General features: G+C 43.3%; 1 long non-coding RNA gene across 1 annotated transcript; it reads right to left on the bottom strand.

The window, feature by feature from the left end:
- Positions 1–3,368: 3,368 nt before the first annotated feature.
- LOC121009500 lies at positions 3,369–13,575 on the bottom strand. Its single transcript, XR_005780768.1, has 3 exons — positions 13,566–13,575; positions 13,518–13,522; positions 3,369–3,480 (listed from the first exon to the last, which is right to left on the bottom strand). It is a non-coding gene; the product is annotated as an uncharacterized LOC121009500 (long non-coding RNA).
- Between the last annotated feature and the right edge of the window lie 290 nt (positions 13,576–13,865).

Here is a 13,865-nt window from a genome sequence, read left to right as displayed (position 1 = left end):
TAAGTTAAGTAGGCAATAAAAAGTGCTCGGCGGCACTAAATCAGAAACCATATGTCCTACCACAATCCGGGGGGTTCCAGTGCACATCGATGAATCCCGGAGGGAAAGCAAAAAACATCTTTCCCTGGGCTAGATGATGATGTGGTATTGAAGGACAGGGTGGGCAAAGAACTGTTCCTGATATTGCCCTACAAGGGGGTGCTATTCTGGCCCTGATAGCCTAACCACAGAGCACCCGCCCTGATAAGAGCGACCCCGTCCAGAACCTTACCCTATATAAATATGGCCCTAGTAAGCCCCTAGCCCCCTGACTTCCAGGTGATCACTATATAGATCTATGTGTTTTTGACTCATTATAAAAGTATCTAAGTATATCGCACCCCTCTGTGTATCACACCTATCGATAGCACACCTATACCAGTCCTTAAAAGGACTTTTGTGGCCCTATTAGCTAGCATTTGGTATCTCTAACAGCCTGTCCCTGCTCCACACAGCAACCTCTCCCTACACTGGCAAAAAACTGAATGTAAAATAGCGGCCAGATCAGGTTTATCTGTAAGGTAGGGGGTATGTCCATGTGCTGAAATGTCTCAATTGGCTGTCCTGTACCACCTGATGGATGTGTCATGGGTCAAAGTTCTTCACAATGTAAAAGAATATGGTGGGCGCGAATATCGCCATATGTTCGCATGTTCGTCGAATCGCGGACATGCAAAGTTCGCCGCGAAACGACCACCGGGTGAACCGCAAGGCCATCTCTAATCATAGACGTGAATAGGAGTTCTTCCCCAGCCGAAGAAGGAGAGGCTAGGAGGAACGAGAGGAAATCTGTTAAAACTGCTTTCTGTAGCAGCTTGCAGATCCATGCAGAAGTATCTATAAACAAACTATACTTAGCATGGTACAGTATGCTTTTTTATCTTGTTTTTCATGGCTTTAAGTGAATACCCACCACAGTCTGCCTTTTTACAATATCAGTACCTGTTGAGGAAGGGTTGAGACGTATGCATATATATCTATGCATGCCTGCAAACACGTGCAGGCATGTATGGTATATATATGCATACATTAACCACCGCATCATGGGGTGATGTGCGCAGATGTGCCAAGCATCTGCGCACGTCTGCCCATGGTGATCCCCAGGGGCTCATGGTGGCCCCTGTGGGAAATATGTGGTCCCTGGAAGCTGTGCCCCCTTATAATCCCCCTTATATTAGTGTATATATATGTGCCCCCTTATATGTGTCCCCTTATAGTTAGTATATATTTCCTGTATGACCGTGTATATATTGGCCCTGTATGGCAAGTGGGGACATATGCATGTCCCCTGTATGTGATGCCCCAGATATATGCGAGGGTGTGTGTATATATAGATATGTGTGTATGTATTTGCACACGTGTCTATGTATATACACTTATGTCAGCATGACAGTATGTATGTGGGCTTATTGCTGCCCATTCATACCCCCGGTTTTGTATGTGTATGTGTTTATAGATGTGCCCCAAGCATCTGTGGATATATATATGTATATATGCAATTCCAACTCTTATCTACAGAGTTGTTTAGAGAAAAACTTGTGCTGATAGCCTGTAGGATAACAGCTGATTAGCATCTAGTCCCCTTTTGTTCAGGCCCCATACAATCAGACTCTCTGGCACCGTTCGTGAGAGGGCCTCCTAACCAGAGACATCATAACCTGTCTTCCACACCTCTGTCCCATGGCCATGCCCATTACTCCTAGCATTTTTGGGACTAGGGGGGAGGACTAAGGCACACTATGATGTCACATGCCTGAGGAAGGAGGGGGGCTGGTTTTGGGTTATAAAGCCCCAAGCAGGGCAGAGGCGCGGTCTCTTGGATTCCTGGACTGCAATGAGAGACACATGGGAGCTGCACCCTGAAGGATGGCTGAGTACCCCTTTTCCCTCCAGACCCCTAATACACCTGCCCTGATTCACCCCTTTCCTGCCACCAACTCATACCCCTGTAGCTGCCCTGTAGTCTGCCTGCATACCCCAGTAGTAGCTGCTGCTAAGGAATGTATGTGTATTGTACAGCTAGAGTGTGGGGTGGAATTGGGAATTGTCTAGTGTAGTGAGGTCTGTATTGTGGTGTGTGCGTCTATATGTATATATATTTATAACCATTGATCTATAAATATATATAGATATAGCGTATAATTAGAATTGTATTGTTGTAAGCGACCCCCCCCCCCCTGGTGAACCCCTATTTCCCCCCCTGGTTATCCAAACCCCTACTCCCCTGAATAACCCCTGGGCCTCACTGTACACTTGTAGGGTATTAACCCCCTGCATTGCTGAATCCCCTTAGGCATTAACCCTTGCCTTGTTTGTGTACTGGGCACCCTGGTCCTACTGTACACCCTGGCCCATGATCTGACCCTTGCCCCTGAAACCCCTGATATACCCTTTCCCTACCCTGATTAAACCCTGATTAACCCCTGCTCAAACCCTGCCACACCCCCCCCCCCCCCCCTCACTGTACACTTGCAGGGTATTTAACCCTTGCATTGCTGTACAGTTCTGATATTATATATACCCTTTCCCTACCCTGATTAAACCCTGATTAACCCCTGCTCAAACCCTGCCACACCCCCCCCCCTTACTGTACACTTGCAGGGTATTTAACCCTTGCATTGCTGTACAGTTCTGATATTATCCCCATTGTTAACACTTTGTGTTTGTGGTCGGCTTACACACCTGTAAGACCACCATTAACCCTCGGCGTACCCTATAGGGATAGTATAGGACTAGATGGGTGGGTTGTTAATATTACTTGTATGTGTGAACTGTATAGTTAGTTGATGGGTGGAATTGGGAATGTGTAGTGTAGTTTAGGATTGTATATTTAGTGCTGTATTGTTAGTGTATTGCGTGCGTAGTGTATTGTTAGTAATAAATACTGTGTTACTTATAACTATCTGTGTGGCGTGTAGTTATTGGCGATAGTCTAGTAAGGCGCATGCAGCTAGTGTAGCGATCAGTGTAAAGCATAGCGAAAGTATTGTAATATATGTATATAAAGGTATAAATGGGCGGAGTCATCAATAGACGGCTCCTCCCATTTATGAATATTAATTATTGATATTTGCATAAATATTGGTGATTAATATTCCCCCTTTACAGTACCTAAACCGTCAATGTAAAGTACGAAAAAGTACACCTATGATACTGTGTATATATGATGTCAATTTAAAGAGGACCTGTCCCCTCTCCTGACATATGTCTGTCTTAGTAACTACTTGCATTCTCCATGTAATAACAATTCTGAAACATCTGTTCTTCTGACACTATGTTGTGCTATTCCTCTATTATTCATGATAGACATTTATGAATGAATAGCCAGCAGTCTGCAATAAAAGGTCTAACTGGGTGTTACCAGTTGGGGGGGAGTTTTCCTGCACAGTCTGACACTGGCAGCACTGACTGGATAGTATCAGACTGGGCAGGGACACACACCTAACTGGAAACCTTCACTGTAAACTGCTGGCAATTTACTCATAACTTCTAGTAGAAATAGCACAACATAGAGGGGCATTAACTAAGCATGTTGCCCCAGAATTATGATGTAAAATGCGCCAAAAAGAATGGGGATTTGATTTGCGCCAAATATATAAACTGTTTTCTCCAGAGTTTTCACCATAAAGAATGCATCGCTCCAGCTTATGTGGTGGTGTTTTGTGTAAATAGTCCGATTTATGGCATAAAGATGTGACTTTTTGTCAAAAAGTCACATTTATGAAAAGAAAACCAACTCGTTGTAGTAACAAGTGATAGGTAAGTATTAAAACAGGAGGTATTTGTTTGTATCTAATATAAATGAGCGAAACAACATATTTTGGTCAGTAAATTGACATTCAACAAAAAAAGCAATAGCAAAAACGTCCCTAGTCTGAGATAAAATTTGCAATTTACCATTGGAAATGCCGCAAATATGCTTCAGAAGTCGCAAATATGTTTAATAAAATAATAGAATCATGGAGTCCATGATTTTATTAATTGTGATTGCTCCTGAGGAAGGGGTATGAGGTAACACCCCCGAAACACGCTAAGTTGACCTGTGGTACCAATAAAGGAATTTTCCAGAAGTACCATCTGTGGGACTGGCGTTCTTCCTAAGACACTACAAGCGATCCAGGCGAGCGAGGTTGTGTTTGTAAGTGTCTTGAGCTTCATCCCACAGAACACCTCCCTGGTGCAGTAAGTTATTTATTCACAATTGCAGTTTTTATTATTTCTATCAATGGTATTATCGTGGATATTATTATCACTATTTTAGGTGGGCACTTATTCTTACCCATTTTTTACTTTCAAACTTATGAATATTTATACTTTTACTTATGCTTTTTTTCTGCTCTCTTATATTTATATTTAGTAACCATCAGTAGATGGCGCCCCTCCCTGTGGCTGATAACTCTATTTCTTTTTCACCCTTCATAATGTTGCCATGAAACAGTTATGTTCATATAATGTGCCTGGTTCACCACTGGCAGAGAGACCTTTAGATAGAATGGAACTTACCATTCCATTCTCCCCTTTTGGGCAAAATTGGGCTAGTCCTGCTTCCTACCAAGGGAGGGGTCACAGGAAAGCAGCTCATAGAGCACCAGGACTTCTTGCTAATTTACAGAGTATTATCAACACTCCAAAGGTACCAGAACAGATAGCAAATCCAGTAATCAGACTGAGGCCTGAGTTTAGCACAGCAGAGAGATAAAGCAGAATATTCAAGTTTGCCTGCCAGTTTATCCCAAAACCTGCTGGAACCAAGAGAAAGGTTAAAGGACCCTAACATGTCTAGCTTGGAAGAAAGACGAGACAGAGGGGATATGATAGAAACTTTTAAATACATAAAGGGAATCAACAAGGTAAAAGAGGAGAGAATATTTAAAAGAAGAAAAACTGCTACAAGAGGACATAGTTTTAAATTAGAGGGGCAAAGGTTTAAAAGTAATATCAGGAAGTATTACTTTACTGAGAGAGTAGTGGATGCATGGAATAGCCTTCCTGCAGAAGTGGTAGCTGCAAAGACAGTGAAGGAGTTTAAGCATGCATGGGATAGGCATAAGGCCATCCTTCATATAAGATAGGGCCAGGGGCTATCCATAGTATTCAGTATATTGGGCAGACTAGATGGGCCAAATGGTTCTTATCTGCCGACACATTCTATGTTTCCATGAAAGACTGACTATTGTCTGGATGCAAGTTTAGTGAAGTAAAGCTGTTGAACTTTCACCAAGTCTGGACTCAACTCATTCTCTACATCCTACAACTCTCCCCTTTATTGCTATGGTGCCTAACCCCGGGGAGCGACGGTATCCAGGTAGGAGCACTGTGACACACACAAAACTAATAGGGTTGCATCACCACTTGGCATTCCTAAAACCTGGGACACGATTGGTCCTGGGGGAGACACGTTGCACTGACAGTTTCCAGAGTCAAAACAGAGAACAGGTGATGGGAGTTTCGTTGTGCCCCAGTTTGTTTCAATTAAAACATGAAGTTTATTTAATATTCTAAAGTCAGGTGCCTTGTCTCAGCAGAATAATGAATGGCAATAAAAGTAAATCCATCAAGTGTATTTCTACTTGTTTCCATCATAGCTGCTATTGATCTCTGGGACTTGTACTTATATAATGATTGTCATTGTCTTTTACATCATTCAGCATCTATCAGCAAGGAATAGACACGTAGCTTTGTCACTTGTAACTGTACCTCTGAAGCACCTTTATGAAAAGTCTTCTGCACGGTATTGCCATGATGTATGTTCCCTGGAGTTTCATTTCCTTGTAATGACTGATACTTGTAACTCATCAGACGCTATCAAGACTGTCACAATACCCAAAAAATAAATGTCAGCATTGCTTTTCTGATAATCACGTCTGTCATGCCAAACCCATAAATGGGAAATAGGATTTTTTTTTTTACTATATACTTGAGTACCATATACAGTGGCATGCAAAAGTTACAAAAGGCTGGCTACAAAAAGCGTGATACTTGCCAAAGGGGGTGCAACTAGGTGCTAACCATGCAGGGTGGCCAAAGTTTTGCTTCAGGCCATTTTCCTTTTTTGATATTTTGAAAACTTAAAAGATTGCTTTACCCTTTCAGCCCCAGTGTGTCTCAGCGTTTTATTTTTTTTCACTCTCTGCCTTTACTAGGGCCATAACTTTTTTTATTTTTCCACCATTTAAAGGGGTTATCTAACCTCTAAAATGCCTCTGAAAATGCCCGGGCCCCTCACACATATTGTACCTACCTCGCTCCCCGGCCTCCGTGCCCCGCTTCTGACACCTGCAGAGCTGCCGCTGCATCTCCCCGTCGCGCGGATGAAAACATTCAGCTAAAAGCAGGCCACGTCGGGGACAAGCCTCCTTAGCATCGGGGGTGACGGGCATTTGGGCAGGCATTTTAGGGGTTGGATTTTTTTCATTTTGCATGCAATGTAGTGGGAAGCGGGAAAAAAATCCAAATGGGGTGAAATTGGAAAAAAAATGCAATTCCGCAACAGTTTTATAGGTTTTATTTTTACGGTGTTCTCTATACAGTAAAACTTACCTGTTACTTTCATTCTTCAATTTAGTACGATTATGGCAATACCACATATGTATAGTTTTTCCTTGCGTTTTAACCACCTCCGGACCGCTGTACGCACAGACGCGTCCTGGAGGTGGTTGATTCATTCCTCCTGGACGCGCCGGCGCGTCCTCTCGCGAGACGCGAGATTTCCTGTGAACGCGCGCACACAGGCGCGCGCGCTCACAGGAACGGAAGGTAAGAGAGTTGATCTCCAGCCTGCCAGCGGCGATCGTTCGCTGGCAGGCTGGAGATGTGTTTTTTTTAACCCCTAACAGGTATATTAGACGCTGTTTTGATAACAGCGTCTAATATACCTGCTACCTGGTCCTCTGGTGGTCCCATTTGTTTGGATCGACCACCAGAGGACACAGGTAGCTCAGTAAAGTCCCACCAAGCACCACTACACTACACTACACCCCCCCCGTCACTTATTAACCCCTTATTAGCCCCTGATCACCCCATATAGACTCCCTGATCACCCCCCTGTCATTGATTACCCCCCTGTCATTGATCAACCCCCTGTAAAGCTCCATTCAGATGTCCGCATGATTTTTACGGATCCACTGATAGATGGATCGGATCCGCAAAACGCATCCGGACGTCTGAATGAAGCCTTACAGGGGCATGATCAATGACTGTGGTTATCACCCCATATAGACTCCCTGATCACCCCCCTGTCATTGATCACCCCCCTGTCATTGATTACCCCCCTGTAAAGCTCCATTCAGACGTCCGCATGATTTTTACGGATCCACTGATAGATGGATCGGATCCGCAAAACGCATCCGGACGTCTGAATGAAGCCTTACAGGGGCACGATCAATGACTGTGGTGATCACCCCATATAGACTCCCTGATCACCCCCCTGTAGAGCTCCATTCAGATGTCCGCATGATTTTTACGGATCCACTGATAGATGGATCGGATCCGCAAAACGCATCCGGACGTCTGAATGAAGCCTTACAGGGGCGTGATCAATGACTGTGGTGATCACCCCATATAGACTCCCTGATCACCCCCCTGTCATTGATCACCCCCCTGTCATTGATTACCCCCCTGTAAAGCTCCATTCAGACGTCCGCATGATTTTTACGGATCCACTGATAGATGGATCGGATCCGCAAAACGCATCCGGACGTCTGAATGAAGCCTTACAGGGGCATGATCAATGACTGTGGTTATCACCCCATATAGACTCCCTGATCACCCCCCTGTCATTGATTACCCCCCTGTAAAGCTCCATTCAGACGTCCGCATGATTTTTACGGATCCACTGATAGATGGATCGGATCCGCAAAACGCATCCGGACGTCTGAATGAAGCCTTACAGGGGCATGATCAATGACTGTGGTGATCACCCCATATAGACTCCCTGATCACCCCCCTGTCATTGATTACCCCCCTGTCATTGATCACCCCCCTGTAAAGCTCCATTCAGACGTCCGCATGATTTTTACGGATCCACTGATAGATGGATCGGATCCGCAAAACGCATCCGGACGTCTGAATGAAGCCTTACACGGGCGTGATCAATGACTGTGGTTATCACCCCATATAGACTCCCTGATCACCCCCCTGTCATTGATTACCCCCCTGTCATTGATCACCCCCCTGTCATTGATCACCCCCCCTGTCATTGATCACCACCCCTGTCATTGATCACCCCCCCTGTCATTGATCACCCCCCCTGTCATTGATCACCCCCCCTGTCATTGATCACCCCCCCTGTCATTGATCACCCCCCTGTCATTGATCAACCCCCCTGTCATTGATCAACCCCCTGTCATTGATCACCCCCCTGTAAGGCTCCATTCAGACATTTTTTTGGCCCAAGTTAGCGGAATTATTATTTTTTTTTCTTACAAAGTCTCATATTCCACTAACTTGTGACAAAAAATTAAATCTCACATGAACTCACCATACCCCTCACGGAATCCAAATGCGTAAAATTTTTTAGACATTTATATTCCAGACTTCTTCTCACGCTTTAGGGCCCCTAGAATGCCAGGGCAGTATAAATACCCCACATGTGACCCCATTTCGGAAAGAAGACACCCCCAGGTATTCCGTGAGGGGCATATTGAGTCCATGAAAGATTGAAATTTTTGTCCCAAGTTAGCGGAACGGGAGACTTTGTGAGAAAAAAATAAAAAATATCAATTTCCGCTAACTTGTGCCAAAAAAAAAAAATTTCTATGAACTCGCCATGCCCCTCATTGAATACCTTGGGGTGTCTTCTTTCCAAAATGGGGTCACATGTGGGGTATTTATACTGCCCTGGCATTCTAGGGGCCCCAAAGCGTGAGAAGAAGTCTGGTATCCAAATGTCTAAAAATGCCCTCCTAAAAGGAATTTGGGCCCCTTTGCGCATCTAGGCTGCAAAAAAGTGTCACACATCTGGTATCGCCGTACTCAGGAGAAGTTGGGGAATGTGTTTTGGGGTGTCATTTTACATATACCCATGCTGGGTGAGATAAATATCTTGGTCAAATGCCAACTTTGTATAAAAAAATGGGAAAAGTTGTCTTTTGCCAAGATATTTCTCTCACCCAGCATGGGTATATGTAAAAAGACACCCCAAAACACATTCCCCAACTTCTCCCGAGTACGGAGATACCAGATGTGTGACACTTTTTTGCAGCCTAGGTGGGCAAAGGGGCCCATATTCCAAAGAGCACCTTTCGGATTTCACTGGTCATTTACCTACTTACCACACATTAGGGCCCCTGGAAAATGCCAGGGCAGTATAACTACCCCACAAGTGACCCCATTTTGGAAAGAAGACACCCCAAGGTATTCCGTGAGGGGCATGGCGAGTTCCTAGAACTTTTTATTTTTTGTCACAAGTTAGTGGAAAATGATGATTTTTTTTTTTTTTTTTTTTCATACAAAGTCTCATATTCCACTAACTTGTGACAAAAAATAAAAACTTCCATGAACTCACTATGCCCATCAGCGAATACCTTGGGGTCTATTCTTTCCAAAATGGGGTCACTTGTGGGGTAGGTATACTGCCCTGGTATTTTAGGGGCCCAAATGTGTGGTAAGGAGTTTGAAATCAAATTCTGTAAATAATGACGAGTGAAATCCGAAAGGTGCTCTTTGGAATATGGGCCCCTTTGCCCACCTAGGCTGCAAAAAAGTGTCACACATCTGGTATCTCCGTACTCAGGAGAAGGTGGGGAATGTGTTTTGGGGTGTCATTTTACATATACCCATGCTGGGTGAGATAAATATCTTGGTCAAATGCCAACTTTGTATAAAAAAAATGGGAAAAGTTGTCTTTTGCCAAGATATTTCTCTCACCCAGCATGGGTATATGTAAAAAGACACCCCAAAACACATTCCCCAACTTCTCCTGAGTACGGAGATACCACATGTGTGGCACTTTTTTGCAGCCTAGGTGGGCAAAGGGGCCCATATTCCAAAGAGCACCTTTTGGATTTCACTGGTCATTTACCTACTTACCACACATTAGGGCCCCTGGAAAATGCCAGGGCAGTATAACTACCCCACAAGTGACCCCATTTTGGAAAGAAGACACCCCAAGGTATTCCGTGAGGGGCATGGCGAGTTCCTAGAATTTTTTATTTTTTGTCACAAGTTAGTGGAAAATGATGATTTTTTTTATATATTTTTTTTTTTCATACAAAGTCTCATATTCCACTAACTTGTGACAAAAAATAAAAACTTCCATGAACTCACTATGCCCATCAGCGAATACCTTGGGGTCTCTTCTTTCCAAAATGGGGTCACTTGTGGGGTAGTTATACTGCCCTGGCATTCTAGGGGCCCAAATGTGTGGTAAGGAGTTTGAAATCAAATTCTGTAAAAAATGACGAGTGAAATCCGAAAGGTGCTCTTTGGAATATGGGCCCCTTTGCCCACCTAGGCTGCAAAAAAGTGTCACACATCTGGTATCTCCATATTCAGGAGAAGTTGGGGAATGTGTTTTGGGGTGTCTTTTTACATATACCCATGCTGGGTGAGAGAAATATCTTGGCAAAAGACAACTTTTCCCATTTTTTTATACAAAGTTGGCATTTGACCAAGATATTTATCTCACCCAGCATGGGTATATGTAAAATGACACCCCAAAACACATTCCCCAACTTCTACTGAATACGGAGATACCAGATGTGTGACACTTTTTTGCAGCCTAGGTGGGCAAAGGGGCCCACATTCCAAAGAGCACCTTTCGGATTTCACTGGTCAGTTTTTACAGAATTTGATTTCAAACTCCTTACCACACATTTGGGCCCCTAGAATGCCAGGGCAGTATAACTACCCCACAAGTGACCCCATTTTGGAAAGAAGAGACCCCAAGGTATTTCGTGATGGGCATAGTGAGTTCATGGAAGTTTTTATTTTTTGTCACAAGTTAGTGGAATATGAGACTTTGTAAGAAAAAAAAAAAAAAAAAAAAAAATCATCATTTTCCGCTAACTTGTGACAAAAAATAAAAAGTTCTATGAACTCACTATGCCCATCAGCGAATACCTTAGGGTGTGTACTTTCCGAAATGGGGTCATTTGTGGGGTGTTTGTACTGTCTGGGCATTGTAGAACCTCAGGAAACATGACAGGTGCTCAGAAAGTCAGAGCTGCTTCAAAAAGCGGAAATTCACATTTTTGTACCATAGTTTGTAAACGCTATAACTTTTACCCAAACCATTTTTTTTTTACCCAAACATTTTTTTTTTATCAAAGACATGTAGAACAATAAATTTAGAGCAAAATTTATATATGGATGTCATTTTTTTTGCAAAATTTTACAACTGAAAGTGAAAAATGTCATTTTTTTGCAAAAAAAATCGTTAAATTTCGATTAATAACAAAAAAAGTAAAAATGTCAGCAGCAATGAAATACCACCAAATGAAAGCTCTATTAGTGAGAAGAAAAGGAGGTAAAATTCATTTGGGTGGTAAGTTGCATGACCGAGCAATAAATGGTGAAAGTAGTGTAGGTCAGAAGTGTAAAAAGTGGCCTGGTCTTTCAGGGTGTTTAAGCACTGGGGGCTGAGGTGGTTAATACTGGAAAAAAATTAAAACCTTGAAAAAAATATATATTTTTTTTTCATCATCATATTCTGACCTCTATCACTTTTTATAGTTATGTGTACGGAGCTGCAGGGCTTTTTGTACTTTTCTTTTATACCATTTTGGGGTGTGTAAGAGTTTTTGATCACTTTCTATTTCATTTTGTGCGAAAAAAATGTTCTAAATCTGTGCCAGTAAGGAAGCTGGCATAGATTTTAGACCGGCGCCTCTAGATTTAGGCGTGCGCCTCTACATAACTTCGGCGGATCCACCACCAGCAGGTTATTAAGACCGGTGTCTAAAACGCTCCATAGGAACTAATGTTCGGTGGCCTCTGTTCCTTCAGGAGGACAGAGGCTGCCGCACACTGCATCCGGCTCCCTGGCGCACTGACCACAGCATCTTAAGGGTTAAAAGTCCATTGTCGGCATTACCGCCAATCGCAGACATTAGTCCTGGGCACCTGCAGGCACCATATTTAAAGTCCTGGCCGGTGCCGTACATGTCTGGCACTGGTAGGGGAAGGGTCAAAGCACAAAGGGAATGTGTCATCTATAACGTTAGCCTTTTGTAGATCACTTCATCATCAACTTTCTTAACTGTTCACAGTAACAGTAATTTTGACCAGGGGTACCCAAACTTTTGCATGTCACGGTATCTGTTATGTAACTATGTCCAATAGCTTGGCAAAGACCCGATGATCTGGTAGTCCAGGAGCCGAGGAGAACTGTGGGAAAAAAGTGGCAAACCAGTTTTAACGTAATGGCTTCATATTTCATGACCGATAGCTGTTTTTTTCTAATATTAGTGGACAGTTAAAAGGGTTATTCAAACTTTGAAAATAAAAAAGAACAGTAAATGTTACAAAAATAAAAAATAAAATGTATTCAACTCTTCTATCCCCCACCGATTAAGCACAGATCCCCCCAGTCTTTGTTTACAAGTGTCCGGCACGTGGTTGCTGAAGCCAAGCAGTGGACTCCGCAGTTACGTGCTGGCATCATGGCTCCCATTGCTCAGTGGTGATGCCAGTAGTATGGCAGGTGACCTCTGAAGCCACTAATAGGCTGCAGCGGTCATGTGCCGTCCACTTGTAAACAAAGGCGGGGGATCTGCACTGAATCGGCAAAAAAAGTGGTTTTTTTTGTATGTTATATCATTTGCTGCTGTTTTCATTTTTTCCATATATGCCATTGCTTGCCATCGATTACTGGTCAGTGAGGATCTGACTGTCGGGACCTCCACAACCTTTAGAATAAAGTCCAGTATCTGAAGAAGGAGCTATGACCCGAAACGTGTTATTTGGACCTACTGAGCATTTTTTTTCATTCATGCTTGTTTCACCTTTGCGATTATACATCCAACAAAACCAACTTGTTTTTAGAGGAAGTGCTGGACAAAGGTTTTCCATTTTCTACTCTGCAGTACTCCTCATTCAGCATATATGCACCTTTGGGTGCTGTGACCAGCCGGTGAGAATAATTGCACCATATCATCACACTTTGTGTCTTAGGTATCAACCAATGTATGTCCTCTGTATTCTTCCAAGTTCCTTTTGCAATTTTTAGGTGTTGGTGGGCCTATCCTAATTCTCAACTTATATATATATATTTTTTTTATCGACCTACCACTTATTACTTGGAAATGTGTGAAAATGGAAGCTGGGAATTACCTGCTTGGAACCCAACAGAATTACAAATGCTACAGAGAATACAACTATCTCGTTGATTGCAATAAGAACGGTGTAGTTGTTCACTTCACCAGTGGTGGCGCTGCAGGAAATTTAAACAGGTTTCTCCACAGATGATCAAGGTCCCAGCAGCAGGACACTTTATGATCAGCTTAATACTTTTCTAACAAAAAGTAGGTCATCCCTACTAGGGCTTGTCCATCTTCAGGGGCCTTTTGGCGAGACCCCCGACCCACTGGTGTCACCAGATCTACTGGGAGAAGCATACTAAGGCTACTTTCACACTACTAGCATTTTAGTTTTCTGGTATTGAGATCCGTCATAGGGGCTCAATACCGGAAAAAAAACGCTTCAGTTTTGTCCCCTTTCACTGTCAATGGGGACAAAACTGAACTGTACAGAACGGAGCGCTCCAAAATGTATTCTGTTCCGTTTAGTTGCGTTCCCCTACCGGAGAGCAAACCGCAACATGTTGTAGTTTGCTTTCCATCCTGGGATGGATCCGTTTTCTCTGCCACAATCTTGCACAATAGAAA

Source organism: Bufo bufo, chromosome 8, assembly GCF_905171765.1.
Source record: "Bufo bufo chromosome 8, aBufBuf1.1, whole genome shotgun sequence".
NCBI classification, from domain to species: Eukaryota; Metazoa; Chordata; class Amphibia; order Anura; family Bufonidae; genus Bufo; species Bufo bufo.
This window is presented reverse-complemented; position numbering and strand designations above follow the sequence as displayed.